Source organism: Staurois parvus, unplaced genomic scaffold, assembly GCF_062004578.1.
Source record: "Staurois parvus isolate SC_StPar_1 unplaced genomic scaffold, SC_StPar_1.0 ptg000727l, whole genome shotgun sequence".
Lineage (NCBI taxonomy): Eukaryota > Metazoa > Chordata > Amphibia > Anura > Ranidae > Staurois > Staurois parvus.
In genome coordinates, this window is record NW_028318523.1 from 3609486 (window position 1) to 3631364 (window position 21879).

Genomic DNA, 21879 nt, shown 5'->3' on the forward strand with positions numbered 1-21879 from the left:
ACACCATAGACCCCTTTAGACTACCACACAAAAATAGATGCCCTCTAGCAACAATAGATCTCACAGCAGCCAGCAACACCATAGACCCCTTTCTCAACAGTGGGATCCCATTCACCAAAAATTGACTCCCCAGCAACAATACACATCCCCAGCAACAATGGACCACCATGCAAAAATAGATTCCCTCCAGTAACAAAAGATCCCCCAGCAGCCAGCCTCAAAAGACTCTTCAGCACACCCCAGCACCCCTTGCCATTACATACAATCAGTGCTGAAGGTGCCAGAACTCTGTTCCCCCGCATTCCTGCTGACAAAACGTTCTGGATATACAGCCATGGTATCTCCAGGAGATACCATGGCTGTAAATCTACTATGGATGATCCAATAAAGTTTTTCAGAAGAGCACACATTGGAGTGCAGTTCTTGTCTCCTTATTTGTATATTAGAGCAAGTGAGGACCAGCTCTTTGAACCTGCATTCAGAGCCCAGAGAGATCAAAGTAAGAGCAAGTTTTGAGTGGTGCGTCAGGAGAAGAGTCCCATTAAACCTTATTTAATGGCTGTTTGTTAGCATGTGTTAATTAAAAGTGAAAATCTTAAAAATTAATGTTGATCCAATCCCTCATCTTGAAAATAAAATAGTTTTTTTTTCTGAATATTGGGTCTAATTTAATATCATATATGTGATAGTTTGAGCACCAGTTAGTACAAGAAATTCCATATTCTGGTACTTGGAATACTGTACACATATCAATCAACATCACAACAAACTGGGAACTGGACTTATATTATATTATATATATATTATATTATATTATATTAGTGTACGATTGGCTAGGTAGGTCCATGGACCGATGGCATATATGAGGGAACATACATATGCAGGCACATGATGATCCAGATGAACTCTTGTAATCTATCCATGAGCCTATTTATTTTATTTAGAAGGTCAGCCTAATCATATACAGTATATTCTATGCATATTACGTGGATTTTCCTTTCTGCGTGAACTTATGGTTTAATCACAATGGAAATTCCAGTTACATTTTTTTTCCTTCTAACTAACTTAATCATTAAAATATGCTAATCAGCCTGGCATCGGCAATCTAAGCATCATCTAATTAAGCCCAGTAAAGTGTTTGTCATTATGATACTAACTGGCTATGACAGAGGAGGAATTTCTATTCCCTTTTAATCAAGATACGAAAGTATTTTCATTTGAAAGGAGCACACTGTTACGTCTGAAAGAGACACAGCCAAAGATCAGACCTGTTACAGAATCAACAGCAAATCTTACATAATACTGCACCCAGTACTCTACATATTTATTACATTATAGTATGGGTTACGTATATGCTTGTGTCCAGTACAGTCTTCATATCATGAAATAATGCAGTTAAAAGTTATCCTTTAATCCTTTGCCATTTAATCCCCTTCTCTTCTGTGGTGAAATCTCCTTTCTAGTCACTACCTCTCCCCTCTTGGTCCCTATCTCTTCTCTTGATGGTGGAGAGGGGGACATGTTTGCTAGTGGACACTTTGCGAATAATCTTTTGCCAGTGGACACTTTGCAAAGATCTTTTATTAATGGATACTTTGCAAAGATCTCTTACTGATGGACACTTTGCTAAGATCTCTTATTGATGGACACTTTGAAAAGATCTCTTATTGATGGACACTTTGCAAAGATCTCTTATTGATGGACACTTTGCAAAGATCTCTTATTGATGGACACTTTGCAAAGATCTCTTATTGATGGACACTTTGCAAAGATCTTTTGCCAATCGACACTTTGCAAAAGATCTTTTAGTGATGAACACTTTGCAAACAATCTTTTGCCAATGGACACTTTGCTAAGATCTTTTATTGATGGACACTTTGCGAAGATCATTTATTGATGGACACTTTGCGAAGATCTCTTATTGATGGACACTTTGAAAAGATCTCTTATTGATGGACACTTTGCAAAAATCTCTTATTGATGGACACTTTGAAAAGATCTCTTATTGATGCACACTGTGCAAAGATCTCTTATTGATGGACACTTTGCGAAGATATGTTATTGATGAACACTTTGCGAAGATCTCTTATTGATGGACACTTTGAAAAGATCTCTTCTTGATGCACACTTTGCAAAGATCTCTTATTGATATACACTTTGCGAAGATCTCTTATTGATGGTCACTTTGCAAAGATCTCTTATTGATGGACACTTTGAAAAGATCTCTTATTGATGCACACTTTGCAAAGATCTCTGATTGATGGACACTTTGCAAAGATCTTTTATTGATGGACACTTTGCGAAGATCATTTATTGATGGACACTTTGCGAAGTTCTCTTATTGATGGACACTTTGTGAAGATCTTTTATTGATGGACACTTTGCGAAAATCATTTATTGATGGACACTTTGCGAAGTTCTCTTATTGATGAACACTTTGCGAAGATCTCTTATTGATGGACACTTTGAGAAGATCTCTTATTGATGGACACTTTGCAAAGATCTCTTATTGATGGACACTTTGAAAAGATCTCTTATTGATGGACACTTTGCGAAGATCTCTTATTGATGGACACTTTGCGAAGATCTCTTATTGATGGACACTTTGCGAAGATCTGTTATTGATGGACACTTTGTGAAGATCTCCTATTGATGGGCACTTTGCGAAGATCTCTTATTGATGGACACTTTGCGAAGATCTCTTATTGATGGACACTTTGCGAAGATCTTTTATTGATGAACACTTTGCAAATATCTCTTATTGATGGACACTTTGTGAAGATCTTTTATTGATCGACACTTTGCAAATATCTCTTATTGATGGACACTTTGTGAAGATCTTTTATTGATGAACACTTTGCTAAGATCTCTTATTGATGGACACTTTGCAAAGATCTCTTATTGATGGACACTTTGAAAAGATCTCTTATTGATGGACACTTTGCAAAGATCTCTTATTGATGGACACTTTGCAAAGATCTCTTATTGATGGACACTTTGAAAAGATCTCTTATTGATGGACACTTTGCAAAGGTCTCTTATTGATGGACACTTTGCGAAGATCTCTTATTGATGGACACTTTGCGAAGATCTCTTATTGATGGACACTTTGTGAAGATCTCTTATTGATGGACACTTTGAAAAGATCTTTTATTGATGAACACTTTGCTAAGATCTCTTATTGATGGACACTTTGTGAAGATCTTTTATTGATCGACACTTTGCAAATATCTCTTATTGATGGACACTTTGTGAAGATCTTTTATTGATGAACACTTTGCTAAGATCTCCTATTGATGGACACTTTGCGAAGACCTCTTATTGATGGACACTTTGTGAAGATCTCGGTTATGCAAGCTGTTCTGCCTAGCAGAGAAAGAAATCCTTGCTAAGTTTTCATTACCGCTTTAAAGTACAGATGTTGCTGGCAGTGTTGCTACAGAGGCTCCAAACCCTCTGTCTGAGGGCCATAGACTTTGGTTAGCAGATCCTGGGACTCAATTCTGAAAAAGGACTTTCAGTTGTTGCTGAGATCAGATTAGGAGGCAGGCAGAGAAGACAGGTCCAGGAACAAGCCGATTCAGTAACACTAGATTACAATAGCAAGGGAACACAGGACAAAGGTATTGGGGAGCCAGAGATCAACCAGCAATTTAAAAGAATGATGGGCCTCCTTGTAAAGGTCGCTTGGCGCAAAACTGGGCTAATGCATGCGTAACTGTGTGCCAGTGCGCATGCGTGTTCCGGCTCGCATTTGTGCACCAATGCGCATAGATGTTTGCCAGTGTGCAATGCTGTGGCCATGCAAGGTACTGGCAGGAATACCAGGTTTCTGAGTACCTCTGCCATGTACAGAGCCCTGACAGTTTCATACAAATCAAATCAATTATGATAACCATTGAAAGACAAACAAACGAAGCCAGCGCTCAAATCTTCATACAAACTACATGAAATTCAGAATGCTAACCGAGGAAGTACAACCCTTCAAAGATCGGGAAATCTGGATACTGATAAACAAAAGCAAACAAGGGCGCACTCTCATTGTGCATTACCGTGGTACATCTTTTTGTTTACACAATAAATATATGGTGTACCACGGTAATGCACAATGAGAGTGCGCCCATGATAACCATTGAAGTTTGATGAAGAATTTTGAGCAGGGAGAAGGAAAATTACTGAGAAAATAAAGAGTGCAAGTTCCTCTCCGGTGGTAAATATCAAACCAGGGAATATGGGCTTTTAAAAAAACACAGTGCAAAGTGCTGAGATTAGTTTTGGATTTTATTACATTTTGTGGCTTCATGGAGAATTTTGATAGTACTAATGTTCATTTCTGCTAGAAACCCAAAGTGAACTGGATTTATTTAGTGGACAAATAGGATTTTACTTGAAGGTGACAACTTCACTTAAAATAATGTTTCCCTTGACTGTCAACATGTCCTCTTTTACTTGAGCAACTGTTTATTTTGCAGAGTTGCTTTCATTAAGCTTTTGTATGCTGGTGTGTACCGTATCTGTAAGAAGTTACCTTTCTAGCTTCCAAACCAAATCTGAATTGCCAAATCCGTCCAAACCGCTAAAACGTATAACTGTTTTTCAAAGCGGAAAAGTAAAAACAGAACGCTTATTGGCAAGTTGTTAGTCAGGAGACAGAGGTACTGTGTGTCATGACATCAGAACGCTCCCTGACCCAGATCTATCATTTAGCTTCAGATGATTGCTCTGTGCTGCTGCCAGCAACCTATAACGGATACAATACATGGGGTCTTATGTGGTTGCCCATATAGAGTGCAGATTTACAACCTGTGATCTGTTTAAATCTCAACGAAGCTTGCAGTTTAAATCAGCTAAATACAATCCAGGTGTGCAATATCTTAAGAGTTTCTTTTCTTTGCAAAACAGCTAGAGCCTGAGTAGAAAAGCCTGTCCTCTGCCAGTATGCTACAGAGTGTGACCCTTTCTCTTTGCATGGAAGCAGTGGTCTCTCCACATAGGTCAGATTTGCCCTCTGCTGAGTTAGAGCTACAGTTCTGCAATCAGCAAAGCTCATGTTCCCTGCTGATTGGAGAGCTTTCTTTTTGATTTAGCAGTGGGCATTTCAGACCTCTACAGAGAAACTACTGCTTCCACACAGAGAGCTATGGTCTTCTCTGTAGTGTGCTGGCAGCAGGCTGGCTTTTCTACTCAGGCTTTGGCTGCTTTCTAAAGAAAAAGAACTGTAAGATTTTGCTTTGAACAATGTGTGTTTGGATGCACCTGGCATGAAAATCCAGCTGATTTAACCAGAAAGTTAAAGTAGAACTATAGGCAAAACTTTTTTTCATTTTGGATAGAGTAGGGGATGATTATAACCTTTGTAGGGATTTTCTTTGCCATCCTTGCTTCATTGGGGAGATTTACCTTCACTTCCTGCCCCATAGTCAAAACAGGAAGCGAGAGGAAATCCCTGCAAATTAATGTAATCTCTCAGGGACCCCCAGGTCACCAGAAATAGTGTCCATATTGGAGTGTTTCCCCCCTATTACTTTTTTGGGGACAACCCAAACTTTGGGACTTTCTTTTACTTTCAGTTTCAATGATAATGATAAATAGGACAAATAGAGAGGGTGAGTCTCCTTAACAGGAGCTCAGACAGCAAAAAAAACCTGCCATGGGTTCTAATTCCTCTCTACTCTATCCCCAAAAAAATGTGCCTTTAGTTATACTTCAATGTGGGCTTTAACACAATTTACTTTGACTGTATACCACTGACCTAATATTCTTCTAGCATGTGGGACAAAATACTAAAAATAAGAAGTAGCTAACCTACCTGTATCAAAGGGTCAGTCGTCCCAAAATTGGCTTACATTAGATGCTACTAGTATTAAAATATCTACTTTTCCCTTATGTACTCATTATGGTACCTCCATCTCATATACTTCATTTTACTGTCATCCATCTGAAAATACTGACTTCTTGTCTGCAAATGGCTTTAAAACTTTGAGTCTGACCTGAATGAGGAAGTGAAATGAAATGAAGTTGAAAGTACTAATCTGCTTGTTAGGTGGCTTTGGGATACCCTGCTGCAGAATAGTTAACCCCTTTGACATTATACATTCTTTAGTTCAGAACTGTCTAAGACTCCCATTGTGAACTATTCTTCTTGTTCCAGTGGAAGGTCAAACCCCAGAACCATCCAGTGGCCTCCCAGTAAGTCCCACTGGAGCGCATTTTGTTCCCAAATAGAAATCCAGTATCCCAACTCACCTGGAGTAGCATTAGCGGGCATTGGGTTCGTGCCCCACACCTTAGCCTTTCAGGAACATAGAAAGCTACCTACCAGGCAGTTCACAATCACATGGGTGCCAACCCCACTCTTCCTTCATCAGGAGTAAAGGAATTTCCAAATCTGGGGGTTACAATTTCAGATGCTTTTTAATTAGAATAATTAAAACAATGTCTGAACAACAGGGTCTGTTCTTTCATAGATGCCTTTCTTGAGTGTAAATATGACAAAACTCTGTTGGAAGAGCTTCCATGCCCACACCTTGCTGCCAATTTGAGAGGCTCTTTTCCTCAACCAATGGAGATCCTAAATGTTCTTCATTAGATAAGTGAAAGGGCAGGCTCGTGTCACATGCACATTTATCTCCATGGGTACCATTCCTTAAATGCAGACACCAAAGAAGGAAAACAACCTCCAAACTTCCTAAACTAAAGAGAAAAGGGGGGGAGTAACAATGGGACTTTTATTGTACCACATGGAGACCACAAATCCACAGCCATTTAAAAAGGTTCAACATACAACTTTATTATATTTCTTATAAAAATAAGACCTTCAAATATATTAGAGTAACGCCATCAATATACAAAAATATTGTTGAATATACTGTAGCAGTGTAGCTTGCATAACTTTGAGATGGTCACAATATCATAGAATATATGAGGTATATATAATAGAATATATGAAGTCAAGTATGACGCTAAAGATTGACGCATTTCGCTGCTGTACACTTCTTCAAGATCCACGCCTCAAAATCTCCAATAATGATGGTGTACTATTTCAGGGACCTAAGGCAAACGACCATATGGAGTAACAAAAGCCAGGGAGTGAAAAGGTTCATATCCAACTGCCATAATGGAAAAGAGAGGGGAGGCAGGACACAAAAGTACAACCTACACACTACATAAAGATCTATTCCCCAGACAAAAACAACTAAATTCAAAAGGACTGGAGCTTCTGTTGTGAATGGCCAGAAAGATAAGGACTCCATTCAAGAAGCAAGTCAGGAAGTGAGATGGGCACCATCTTAAAAGAAACTGCCAGCCTCTGGAGTTCCAGGCTACCTTTCCAAGATTCCTCCCAGGGATCTTAAATACTCAGAAGTTAACCAGTGAGATGCGTAGTCAATCCTGCCTGGCGATACATATTCGTAACACACCCGGAAGAGAACCTAGACCCTGTTATGTACTTATTCTGGATTAGTGTTTTTGATCATTGAAGCCATTGGTTCAGCATGACAACTAGACAACAGAAAAGGTCATCAACTGGAGCCTTAATATTACTCTTAGCACAGGTATACAATTATCTTGCCATGACTTTTATATTGACCAAATAAATGGCAATTTTTCTAGAAATATAGCTGTCCTTACAGTCAGATTCATTTCTCATATACATACATTATAGGTATTTTTTTCACATTGTTTTTTCATAATGAAATTATGCCTCATTCTTATCTTTGCATTACATATGCTGACCTCCTCTAATTACTTCTGTTGATGATTCAGTCCAGCAGTTTCTGTCCAATACCCAATTATTAATTGTTGTCAAAATGACCCTATAAAGTTTTAAAAAACAGCTTCTAGCAGGTTTAAAATGCAATGACCTGAAAGCACATCCTGGTTACAGCTTTAATTGCTCCCCATATGCCTGAATGCTGGGCTATTCTGAACTGGCAAAGCTCTAATTCTTTCGCCTTTCCCCAAATTTATTCACTGCAAGATTCTGCTGCCTTGGCTAATACAAATTTTTAACAAGTGCCATCACAAAAAGCAAGCATTAGAGATTTGCTGATTGAGATTAATCCAGCATTAGGACACCTCTAGATGTCTACTCTTTTATTTATTTCAGGTACTTCTATAGCGCCATCAATTTACATGCATATATTGTACATTCACATCAGTCCCTAACCCTCAAGGGGCGTACAATCTAAGGTCCCTAACTCACATTCATGCATACCAGGGCCAATTTAGACAGGAGCCAATTAGCCTACCAGCATCTCTTTGGAGTGTGGGAGGAAACCAGAGTACCCAGAGGAAACCCACACAGGGAGAACATGCAAACTCCAGGCAGGTGGTGCCATGGTTGGGATTTGAACCAGCGACTGGCAGGTGGAAGTGCTAACCATTTAGCCACTGTGCTACCTTTTTTTTTTACAAGCAATAGAGTCATTTTAAACTTTAGCTTCTACCTAGAAGTATACTTGTCATTGTATAGTAGGGGTGCTCATTATAAACATGACAAATAGGGTACAATTACCAATTACTTTACCAATTAATCAGCATGACATTTGACATTAACAATTATCCTGTATGACTTAAAAAATTCTTGCTGTGAAGGAATATGGTGATGGTTGTTGGTCAATAATCATCATATGGTGTCTGACAAAGGCTCTTGAGGGACTGATGTTATGAAAAGGACAGCCATCCAGCAGTACTGCTTGCAAATCTACTGCCGCTAATCCCCCAGAATCCTCTGCATTGGCAGAGATCAGGTGAACGGGTGCCATAACCTGACTAACATTTGTACAGCAAAAGGCCCTTTTTGCAGTTCTTTCATTATCATCTTTTTTTATATCACTATTATCATAAGTACACCATTTCACTAATGTATTTTATTGATATAATTATTTTGAATTATTAAGTGTTCTTACATGGCAAGACCACTTACTGTTATCTCACATATATATTCTTATTATTATAGCCAAATTTACCACCCTAACTCCTCCCACAGTTTTTACACTACATAGACAAGTACAGGAGCCGAGTGACCATTTGGAAACTCGGGCACCGCCCGAGGGCCCGGGGTCAGTAGGGGGCCCCATGAGATGCCCCTGGTACCTTTTTCATAGGCTTTTTTTAGTTTGGGCAAGGACACAGGGGCCCCATGATCCCCTATTGCCCGGGGCCCCATGAGTTGTCAGTCCGCCCCTGGACAAGTAATATACCGAAACGTGCGGATTGTTCCCGATTGGTGTGCTATTACTTTGTGGAACGTTTCGCCGAATGGTTCACGAAATATCAGCGTTTTTGTGGTGAAATTGGTCCCAAAGGAATGGCAGAATGTTCAAAACTAGAGTGGGAGCTGACAAAAGCTAGAGTGTGAGCTGAAAAATCAGGACATGATTTTTAAACTGCCATCACTCCCTCATTTTTAAGCCCACCTACACAAATCTTTTATCAAAACGTTCAGCTGCTACCACTAAAAATGTCCATGGCTAAGCCATAGTCCTGATAGTTTTCACAATATGACCATTTATGACCACGCTGCCCATTGACATTCATTGAAACTCCACTCTAGCCACCTCAAATTTGAAGGGCAATTTCTAAACTGTGACTGTGCCTTCATTTTTAATATTTCAGAGACATACTATACATCAAAATGTAGGTCTGGGTCTTGTGATTCTCACAATATAAAGCTCTTTGGTGTAGGATTTATAATTTTTAACCTACAACCGTTTGAAGATGGCAACCGCCAGTGAAGTGAGCAAGTTGGAGCAGTTTGTTTTTAACAGCTCTTCTCTGCCCTTGCTGTAGAGTGAGTTGCCATAGGAACCCAGGTGTGTGAGCAGGCAGCAGAGTGACAAAAGCTAGAGTGTGAGTTGTAGACTACTGGTGGAGGCAAGAACACTTCACACAATTTCCCCAGAAATTGTAGCTTTTCTAGTTATGACTATTTTAACAACATAGGATGAAGCATATAAAATGTTAATATCAATCACATCTTACATTCTCCTTACTTACCTTTGTCTATGTGTTTAAATGCTTTTTACTTCGACCTTCACTTATGTATTTATATTTATAATATAACTCTTTAACACACACCCTGCTGATTTTATTATAGCCCTGTGGAAGCCCTCTAACTTCTCAAATGTGTTGATTTCTTTTTATCATTTCCAATAAAAGAATGAATTCTGCATTCTGAATTGGCATTCAGTTTCCTCTGCCTACTGAATTTTTAAAACACATATGCCCTGATTTTAAATTATAGGTCTCTTTTAATAGTTATAATAACTAAACATATATTATTTAAATGGTCTCAATATGAAAATGGTTATTGACTAAGAAGTAATTAGACGTAAATACAGTATCCCATGCAGGCTCATGCAGTTCTGGCATTACTCTAAAGGACGTGTCTATTTATTTATTACAGGTATTTATATAGCACCAACAGTTTAACCCCTTTATTATGCCAAAGCATAATTTTCCAACTTTGACATGTGTCAGTAAATCGTACGTCACCACAACTACTTTGTGCATCCAGGTGGATTATACCTTGTTGTTTTCTGGACAAATTTGGCTTTCATTTAGTGGTGAATAGTAATGGTTGTTTTTATTATCAAAGGAAAACTGGCCCAAAATAGTAAAAAAAACTTTTTTTTTCTTTTTAAATTTAGCTGTATATTCCGCACTACAACCATAACCTACCACCAAAGAACAACTCAAACTAAAGTCCCCTGCTCCGGATGATTTCAGCAATACTATATATGTGTATGTTAGTTGTTGTTTGTACACTTAGTACGGCGCAAAAACAATAGTGTGCATTTTGCTTTTTTTTATCCTGCCTAAAATACACTGACACTAAAAATGGAAAAAAAAATTCCTGAACAAAAAAAAACAAATACTGACCCTGACCTTTGACTCTGACCTTGACCTTTTAAATCTGACCTTTTCCCAAACACTAACCCTGGCACTGACCTAGATCAAACCTTGATCATGGTATATATTTTTTTTGCATTTATTTTTTCTTTTACACACACTTTTTTTCTCTCTGAAAGGACAGAGTGAGATATTTCTGTATCTCTCTCTGGGGAAAACATGGTGGCAAGCTTCACAGTGACTAGTCACTGTGATAGACAATCAGAGCCTGTCACAGCGATCAAGTGACCCAGAATCAGATGTTCTGGGCTGTGATCATTACCACGGGACCCTGGCCTATCGGTGAGACCCCGGTCTCTGTGCTGGGAGCACGATGTGCACGTGCTCCCAGCACACAGACAGGTACGCAATTTAGTGGCCCCACGAAGAAGAAGTCTGTCCAGCAGGGCCGCATATTTGTGCACGGTCGGCGTGAAGGGGTTAACAGTGATTTACATATTGTACGTTCACATTAGTCTTCACCCTCAAGGAACTCACAATCTAAGGTCACTAATTTACATGTATAAATACACGCACGCAAATACTAGGATCAATTTTAGATAGAGGAAGCCAACTACCCAGCATGTTTTTTGGAGGGTGGGAGGAAACCAGCGTATCCAGGAGAATCCCACACAAGCACAAGCCTAACATTCAAATTCCATGTAGACAGTGTCCCTATGAGGATTTCAGTTCAGGACCCCAGTGCTGCAAGGTAGATGTGCTATCCACTGTGTGGCTAAATGTCCCTATGTGATAGCATTTTTCTGTGACAAGCAGGGGTGGACTGACAATGCATGGGGCAATAGGGGATCATGGGGCCCCTATGTCCTTGCCCACACTCAAACCACACCCAAAAAAGCCTATTAAAGGTACCAGGGACATCTCATGGGGCCCCCTACTGCCCCCGGGCCCTCGGGCAGTGCCCGAGTTCCCAAATGGTCAGTCCGCCCCTGGTGACAAGTTCTCTTTGCTGAGACATCAGTGGTTTATTAGAACCCTAATGTCTCCCCTGGCCTCCACTGAGGTTAATGGAGTGCAGATCATGCTCCATTCGCTTCTTTCCTGGCCACAGAAGGTGGAATAAGTGGTGTAATACACATCGCTTTCAATTTCTTAAAGAGGATCTTCAATCCGCCTCCAAAAAATTAAAAGTCTGAAGCTACAAATACTACAGCTGCTGATTATCAATAAAAAGATACTTACCTGTTCATGGATCCAGTGCCTTCGTCACCCGGGCCAGTTCTTTGCCTGTCTTCGGGTCCCTGGTGCTGGCATGATAACTGTGGGAAGCCAGCTGTGATTCCTTGTGGCTTCCCATTGCACATGCGTGAGTCGTTCTGCACTTTGTAAATGGTCCCGCAGCCTTCTGCGACTTGTGTTGTGTTCCAGAAGGCTGCGGGCAAAGGGGAGGCAAACGTTTGCTTGGAACACCTAAGCGATCCAAGAGGAAGTGTGAGCGGGTACCTGTCAAAACTAAGTACCTGCTCCCCCCCCAGTTACCAGCTCCCCCTGCCCAAGGTACCCATTCCCCTCCCAAAAAATAAATGTGTCCAAAAGTATTAAAGATGGTGGGAGATTGCAGAAAAGTGACTTCCTCTTTTGAGTGAAGCTTTGCTTTATTAGTTAGGAAGGATAGGCAGGTGGACATTCACTGGTCTCCCTTTCCTCTATCCGGGGACGCCCGCCATGCCAGTCCAGAGTCCTCAGGTGGAACATTGGAGCCCAGAGATGGTGGGGAGGGTCACACGTTTTAGGTGTCCATAAAAGCAATCTAGCGGATGGCCGGGAATGTGCTTAAAAAAGCTTAACTCTTTATTAGTGGATGAGCCAAATCCATTATTGACCCCAACAAGTCTCCTTCTCAGTGTTTATCTTTATTGCCACAATACAGGCAGTCTTTGTAAGGCTTAGGCTTCACGTACATGAGCCTATCCTGACCACCGGCCGTGGGAAAATGCAGATCGCTGCAAAAATGTGGTACTATGGTTGCCACATTATGCGTTTTCCTGCGGTTGGCGGTCAAAAAGTTCCTATCCTGAACGCAATTCTTCTGCGTTCAGGAGAGGGAGGTTTAACCTCATCTAAACGCGGCAGCTTCTAAAGTCTTTGTGTACATGGACACATCAGCTTTTATGGAGTTGAGTTTAGGTGCTTTGACAAAAAAATGCCAAAGGGCTCATGTACACGGGGCGTTTGGAAGACTCTTCTGAACGATGGAAACTGACTGCTGGAAATGTAGGTTAAAAAATGTCAGTTTAGCCGCATATGCATACCGCATTTATGCGCGTTTGCGTTTAAAAGCGGTTTTAAAAGATAACCTCAGGAGACCATCCCAAATGCCCAGAATGCACTGAAAAATAGTAAATAATTAACTATTTCAGACATTTTGAGAGGAATAAAGAGAGCAGAAGCAGAGAGAGCAGTATGTGTGGAGATTACCTGTCTTTTCTGGTTGTATTCACTATGGATCCCATCATGAGCATAATGCGTCACGTTCTACCATTTGTTCCTTCACGTGAGACATGGAACTGACTGCGTTGGTCTACCGGGTCCATATGAATACATGGAAAACGCTTTGCATGCATTTCAGATGATGAAAAAAGGCTCTAGACAGCATCTGGACATGGAACAGTTAAAAAACACTTCTAAATGCAAATGCGTATAAACGCGGTTAACCGCGTTTACAAGTATTTACAAATGTTTGGCGTTTGAAATGCCGGTAAAATCTACTGCTGAACGCAAGTTTGATGTGTTAAAAAAAACAACTGTAAACTCAACTGCCTGTAACCGACTATGTGTACATGGACACCTAGGAAAACATTAGGGAGAGTTCAGGGGCTGCTGAAAAAAACGCTGAACAGCTCCTGAATGTCAGTTTAGCAGCTGCAGTGTACATGAATTCTTAGGGCTCATATACACTGCAGCTGATAAACTAACGTTCAGGAGCTGTTCAGCATTTTTTCAGCAGCCCCTGAACTCTCACTAATGTTTTCCTATGTGTCCATGTACACATCGTTGTTTACAGTCGTTTACAGGCATTTGAGTTTACAGGTTTTTTTTTAATGCAGAAAACTGCATTCAGCAGTCGATTTTATCAGCATAACGCTTGTAAATGTGACTAAACGCGGCAAATCGCATTTATAAACGTTTACATCTGAAACTTTTTTCAACTCTTCCAGTTCCCAATGCTGTCCACAGCCTTTTTTCATCATGAAAAATGCATGCAAAGCATTTTCAAGGTATTCAGATGGACAAAACACTGAACACAGGATGTTCCTACCAAGCTTGTCAAGCATTGTAATGACCAATTCACACCTCAGACTTCTCCCACCCTTGGAAACAAAAGATATGTTAATGACCAATCACACCTCAAATTCCTCATGAAGACCCCCTGCCAGGTGACCTTAATGACTCCCTCCACCAGACACCGTTCCCACCCTTGGAAACAAAAGAAATGTTAATGAGCAACTCGCACCTAATTATCTCAACACATACTGCTGTCTCTGCTTCTACTCTCTGTATTTTTCTGAAACAGTCTGAAATAGTTAATAATGTACCACTTTTCAGTGACTTCTGGGCATTTGGGAAGGTCTTCTGTGCTTATCTTTAAAAAAGGTTCTAAATGCAAACACACATAAACGTGCATAAACACGTTATGCAAATGCAGCTAAACAGATCTTTTTTAACCTACGTTTTCCAGCAGTCAGTTTCCATCATCCAGCAGTCAGTTTCAGAAGTGTCCCGTGTACATGGGGGCTAACTTTAATATGTTGGTCTCAGGGGCGGACTGACAACTCATGGGGCCCCTGAGCAATAGGGGATCATGGGACCCCTGTGTCCTTGCCTAAACTCAAAAAAGCCTATGAAAAAGGTACCAGGGGCATCTCATTTGGCCCCCTACTGACCCCGGGCCCTCGGGGAGTGCCCAAGTTTCCAAATGGTCAGTCCGCCCCAGGTTGGTCCTGCCCATAACATGCTTGCACAATGGCTATGCAAGAAAAAGTCTTGGCAGGACGAGTTCACTTACAGCGAATCTTATATACAGCATAGGTTGATTGCACATGGAAACCACAGCTGCCTTATTCCATCAATGGAAACATAAAGTTTCATCATTAAAAATGTGTTTTTTAATTTACAATTAAAGTTAAATATAGAGTGTCTTATAAACAGATGTTTCCAATAGCGAGTCCCTCCCTACCGCACATGAAAGAAACATTATTTTTCGAGCAACCTCACCCTTGGGTGTTATCAGCAGAGCATGTTCTAAACCCACCTAATGCATTGGAGGTAGCCTGGGTTTATTTTTCTTTCAATAAAATAAATGGTTTTGTAATTAAATTTCTCCACTGACGGTGCCTAATGGCTATATTGACAAGTGCTAATGTATGGCAAAAAAATGAGCCTGAAATGAAACATGCTGTTTTTCAATCTGCAAGCAATTTTGCACTGGGGCAATCAAAAATAATTCCTAGTCCAGCCAAACATTTTCATTAATCTACTAACCTAATGCACGCTGCCCACTCAGCAGCGCAAGGACACTTTGCTACAAAGAGGAGGGGGGAAGTAAGCTGAAATTTCATGAAGTGAACCCTTGTTTGAAACCATCTTGTGGTCTCTGGCAGCAAAACTTGTGGAAACTCGCTGACTTTACACCGTGAAATTTTGCAGCTGTCTCCAGAGGGAATGGCTGTTGCAGCGTACTAGCATTTGGCTCTGAGTCAGCTTTAAAATCTGTCTTTTTTTCCCCTTAGCTAAATTTATTTTTGAATAAATCTTCTCATAGAGGGAAAAAAATGAGAATCTATTATATATTTGGACTTAAAAAAAAGAAAGAAAAAACTTTTATACAAATGTATCAATGCAGCTGTGCTGTTTATAATTCTTTCGTGAATAGTAAATTAAACAATACGGTGTGATCATTTTAAATTAGGTGACACTCAATCTAAACAGACAAGGGTCATTTCCATTACATCTATTATATAGTTGAAAATAAATAAATATATATATATATATGTACACACACATTTATACATATGTACATATGTATATACACACACACACATATATATATATATATATATATATATATATATGCACACACACATACATACATATATATATACACACACACATATATATATATATATATATATATATATATGCACACACACACACACATATATATATATATATATATATATATATATACCTGTGTGTGTGTATATATATATATATATATATATATATATACATATATATATAAAATGCATATTTCAGCTGAAAAAAATAACATAATTAAAAAAAGATGGAATAAAATAGAGACATTTAAGGAAGAGGATCACAGATAAATAATACATAATAATCGTTTTTCAACTGAAAACATTAAAATTACTTAATATAAGGTTTTTTACACATGTTATGCGGGGAAAATACAGATCAGCAATTCCAATTTTTGTCTTTTTTTCTTTACTGATCTATACCCAGCGATAGTTTATGCCTGTGTGTGTTCAGACCCAGAAAAACAATGGGCTGTATTTAGATCAGTAGAAAAAAAAATAATAAACACCTAAATGCCTAAAAATGTGTCAGTTTTGCCATCCATGTTCAAGAGCCCTAAGGATGATTAATGCTGAAAAACAATATATATTAATTTTATTTCAACTGAAAAAAAAAATAACAATATTAAGGAATATAAGGGTTCTTATGTGTGTAAAATACTAATAATGATTTTTTATAATTTCTCTGTTTTACTGATCTGTGTGCAGGGCTGGTTTATGCATTATACACCTAAGTGAGTGCAGGCCTAAAACCAATGGGCTGAATTTAGATCAGTAAAAGAAAAAAATGCTTGGATGCCTAAAAACATTGCTTTTGTGGTGCCCTTGTATAATGGCCATAAGAAAAATTACCACTGTGAAAAATTGTTTATATATATATATATATATATATATATATATATAAATATTGTTTCAAGTAATAAAAATAAAAGGAAGGAAGATAAAACAAATTTCCAGTTAAAGAAATATAAACTAGTTAAATGTACCAAACTCTTATAATATTCTAATATCCTTTACTGTCACTAAAAGAAAAATTAAACAATGTATTGTAACTGTGGACTACAATGTTAGTAAAACAAATTAAATAATATTAAGAAACATTAAACAATGTATTGTCACTATGGACTACAATGGCAATAAAACAAATAAAAATAATATTAAGAAAAATGAAACAATGTATTGTAACTATGGACTACAATGGTAGTAAAACAATTAAAAATAATATTAAGAAAAATGAAACAATGTAATGTAACTATGGACTACAATGGTAGTAAAATAAATTAAAATATTTAGAAAAATGAAACAATGTATTGTAACTATGGACTACAATGGTAGTAAAATAAATTAAAATATTAAGAAAAATGAAACAATGTATTGTAACTATGGACTACAATGGTAGTAAAATAAATTAAAATATTAAGAAAAATGAAACAATGTATTGTAATTATGGACTACAATGGTAGTAAAATAAATTAAATATTAAGAAAAATGAAACAATGTATTGTAACTATGGACTACAATGGTAGTAAAACAAATACAAATAATATTAAGAAAAATGAAACAATGTATTGTAACTATGGACTACAATGGTAGTAAAACAAATTAAAATAATATTAAGAAAAACAGAAAGTAAAACTAAAACAGAACAAACAAAAAAATTATTTTATATATATATATATATATATATATATGTACATAAAATCACTTTAAACAGAAATTGTGTCTTGACATGATGTCTCATATATTTGTGACATGGCTTTTAAAAATAAAACCCATCTAAAATAGCATCATTCCAGCTGTACAGTTTATAATACTTTCAGACTGAATTATTAAAACAATGAAAAAAAAATGCAGCCCATCTAAAAGTACATCAGTCCTTTTGGACTGTTTATAATACTTTTGTGAATGATAAATTAAACAATTCTGTGCTTGTGCTCATTATCACAAATGAAGAAACACTCAGTTTAAACAGGCATGGGACTTTTCCATGGCATGGCGAGTAGAATGTCTCGTGCGTCGTTGTAAGCAGCGTCTATAGGCCGACCAGTAGGGGGCTGTCAGGGGAGTTCCAGAACATCTCAATCTTACTATGGCCATCTCCAGTTACTGCGCTCTTCAATTACAAATGGTTTATTAAACGCGCAGTAAGTTTGTAACATGACATTCTACTCTGGAACATTGTGAGAGGGAGAGGAGAGAGGAGAGAGAGAAGAAGGTTAATAACAGAAATCTGTTTCTTCCTGAGCACCAGACTGAATTTTCATGGCAGCCAGAAAAATATTAATGATGTGCAACATTTCATTGTTTAAACCAATGAGTGCTGCCTTGGACATGGAACCAATTGTGACAGGCATTAAATAAAGCACTTTATCATATTCATTATTATTGCAAATGTTTAGGATGTCTTTATAAAATATTAGATTCCACGCTTGTATATTTACACATGTTACATAGTAGGGACATTGTATGGAATAAATAAAAATCCAATAACAGAACAAAAGAAACTCAAGTGACCTTTTGTGTCATGGTTGTTTTTATTTCACGCATTTTTATGTGGAGAGATACATGAGTAATCTAATCAAGCATATTGCCTAGATGTAGTTTTGTTAAATCTGAAGTTATTCCACTTATATTTTTCCTTTCTTGGTTCCTCCCTCTTGCCTCATCAACATGCTAAATAAAACCTTTCTGTGTTTATTACACACCACATTTCAGATCACTGGGTCTCTGTGCTTCTCTATGGAATCATGGCTGGTAGGACGGTCTGAAATGGTGTCGTTCATTGATTTCAGAAAAGAAAAAAATCGCAGAACCCTGTCTCAGTATTGCTTTCAAGACCCTCAGCGCTGATGCAAGCAGTGGGCTGACTCCTGGGCGAAGTTGCAAAATGCCTTAATGGGTGGAAGTCAGTCTGAAGTAGTGAGCATTCCTAAGCAGCAGGTTGCATTTCCATGCAGAGTGTTCTAGGCTGCACCCACATGTAATGATGAGCTTCTATGATTGAAAGAACTGAAGTTTAGTAAATGAAAGGGTGGTTACTGGACAGGCTGGGAAATAAAGGGATACATCAGGGATCTCCAAACTGGGCCAAATGCTGCAAGAATTTGGCCCTCTGATGTAAGAGGAGGACTCTGATGGGGACCCAGATGTAAATGGAGAGTCTGATGGGGATCTGGATGTAATGGGGGACTTTGATAGGGACTCTTGTGTAAGGCAGGACTCTGATGGGGACTCAGATTTAGGGGGAGGGTCTGATGGGGACCTTGATGTAATTAGGAAATCTGACGGTGATTCCGATGAAAGGGGGGACTGTGATGGAGACCCTGATGTAAAGGGAACTCTGACATAAGAGGGGCTTTGATAGGGTCTCTTGTGTAAGGCGGGACTCTGATGGGGACCCAGATGTAGGGGGAGAGTCTGATTGGGACCTGGATGTAATGGGGGACTCTGATACGGACTCTGATGAAAGGGGGGACTGTAATAGGGACTCCGATGTAAAGGGAACTCTGACATGAGGGACTTTGAAAGGGACTCTTGTGTAAGGCGGGACTCTGATGGGGACCCAGAGGTAGGGGGAGGGTCTGATGGGGACCTGGATGTAATGGGGAACTCTGACGGGGATTCCGATGAAAGGGGGGACTGTGATGGAGACCCCAATGTAAAGGGAACTCTGACATGAGGGACTTTGAAAGGGACTCTTGTGTAAGGCGGGACTCTGATGGGGACCCAGAGGTAGGGGGAGGGTCTGATGGGGACCTGGATGTAATGGGGAACTCTGACGGGGATTCCGATGAAAGGGGGGACTGTGATGGAGACCCCAATGTAAAGGGAACTCTGACATAAGAGGGACTTTGATAGGGTCTCTTGTGTAAGGCGGGACTCTGATGGGGACCCAGAGGTAGGGGGAGGGTCTGATGGGGACCTGGAATTAATGGGGGACTCTCATGGGGACTCTGATATAAGGAGAAATCCTTATTATTATACAGGATTTATATAGAGCCAACAGTTTGTGCAGCGCTTTACAATATAAGAGAGACAGTACATTTACAATACATTTCAGTACAGAAGGAATGTGAGGGCCCGGCTCATGTAAGGGAGGACTCGGCTCATGTAAGGGAGGACTCTAATGGGCTCCAGTTTATGTTGAATTTTTTTGCTTTGTAATAATGAATTTTTTGTTCTAAGTCATATCAAGCTGTGAATGTTTGTAAAATATACAATGTGGTCCTTGTGCTAAAAAGTTTGGAGATCCCTGGGCTAGATGATGCTGGATGTCCTCCTGCCAAGAATGAGGCTGGATCTATCTGACTTCCTGCAGCTTCTAATGCACACTGTGAGAAGCTTGCAGTAATCAGGGAAATCAGAAAGGAATGAGTTTCGGATTCGCCACTACCACGGGTTTGAGTCAAAGCATGCAGGCTCAGGATTCATGATCCCAGCGGATTTATGTGCAGATATGACCAGAATATTTTTTTTAAATTCATAATCCATCATTTTTTTAAAATTCATTAAAATGTGCTGCATTTTCACAGGATATCCTGTGCATTGTGTTGACATCCGCTTGCATCCGCTTACTTTTGTTGCGTTGCGCTAACATACATACATGTTGCATTTTAGCACAACGCAGGTTAACGCATCATTATGGTGTGAATAGGACACACTGGACATTATTATTTTTCAGATTTCCTTCCTTTGAACTGCTAAAACGCACATCAAAGCACTGGTGTGAATTGGCCCTTAATCATTGGCCAGCTGACTTGGCAGTGTTCTGCATGCTTTGTTTTGGTGGGGATTTTTCACTACTTTTATCCTTTTGATCTACAACAGAGGGCTTGGGGAAGATTTCCCTAAGAGGAATTGTGTCTCATATCCAAACAAAAATAACTGGGACTTTAATTATGCCTCTGGTAGTGAAAAGGTTACAATCACCAAACCAGATCCATTAAAACTTAGTCCATATTTTATGACACCATTTCATAATACAAGATACCCAAGGGGAATATATCAGACAAAACATTAAAATACAATGCAATGTATGGACTTCCAATGAAGGTACAATACAGTTGGTAGTTGGTCTACGCGTTTCATGGGATAATCCACTTCATCAGAACAATTCACGCTTCAAAGATAAAATGAAAATATGCAGCGCTAATTAGGAAATCATATAAAAGTCAAAATAAAGACCATATAAGTCCCCAAATGAATGGAACCAGGTGCATAAAAAGATTTAGATCCAAAAACCATCACCATACACTCGAAATAAATTGGCCTCTTACCAGACAATTTGACCGTACAAAACCGGTCAGCAAGGGCAGTGTGATATAACGTCAATATAGCAAACGATCCTCAGTAGAAATTCTCTCCCAGATGAAAGATAACTTCTGCACTTTTAAAAATCTCCAACATTGAAGAAGCTCCCATCCGACAGTCACAAAATAAGTAAAAAGAAAAGGCAACTCATAGTGCAAGATAACCAGCATTGAAAACAGAAAAGTTTCAAACCAACAAGATGGCTGCCGTCCCTCCAGAGTGCGGTGATGTCACACGCCGAGGCTCCGCCCAATGCATTTCGTCATCAGAAAGACTTCATCACGGGTGTTATAATTCAGTTATAAAGTGTTGATTTTGTTGATTTGTAGCTATCATTAGCTCTCTACAGAGCAGAGAAGAGTGTGTCAGCACAGCATCTGAGGTCTGTGTGGACCTGGAATTTTTATAAAGGGGGTAGAAGTAGACACTGGAAAGTACTACCCTCTTGAGGGCCACTGAATGTTTGGGTCCACCTTAAGCTCTGTATAGCCATGCACACTTGCACTTTTTTTTTTTTTTTAGGGGTTGGATAAAGTAAAGGGGTTATGGGATGCATAATTTGACTGAAGAAACAGAATGATGAGGACGTTTCCTGCTCTGGCACACTCAGTAAAAA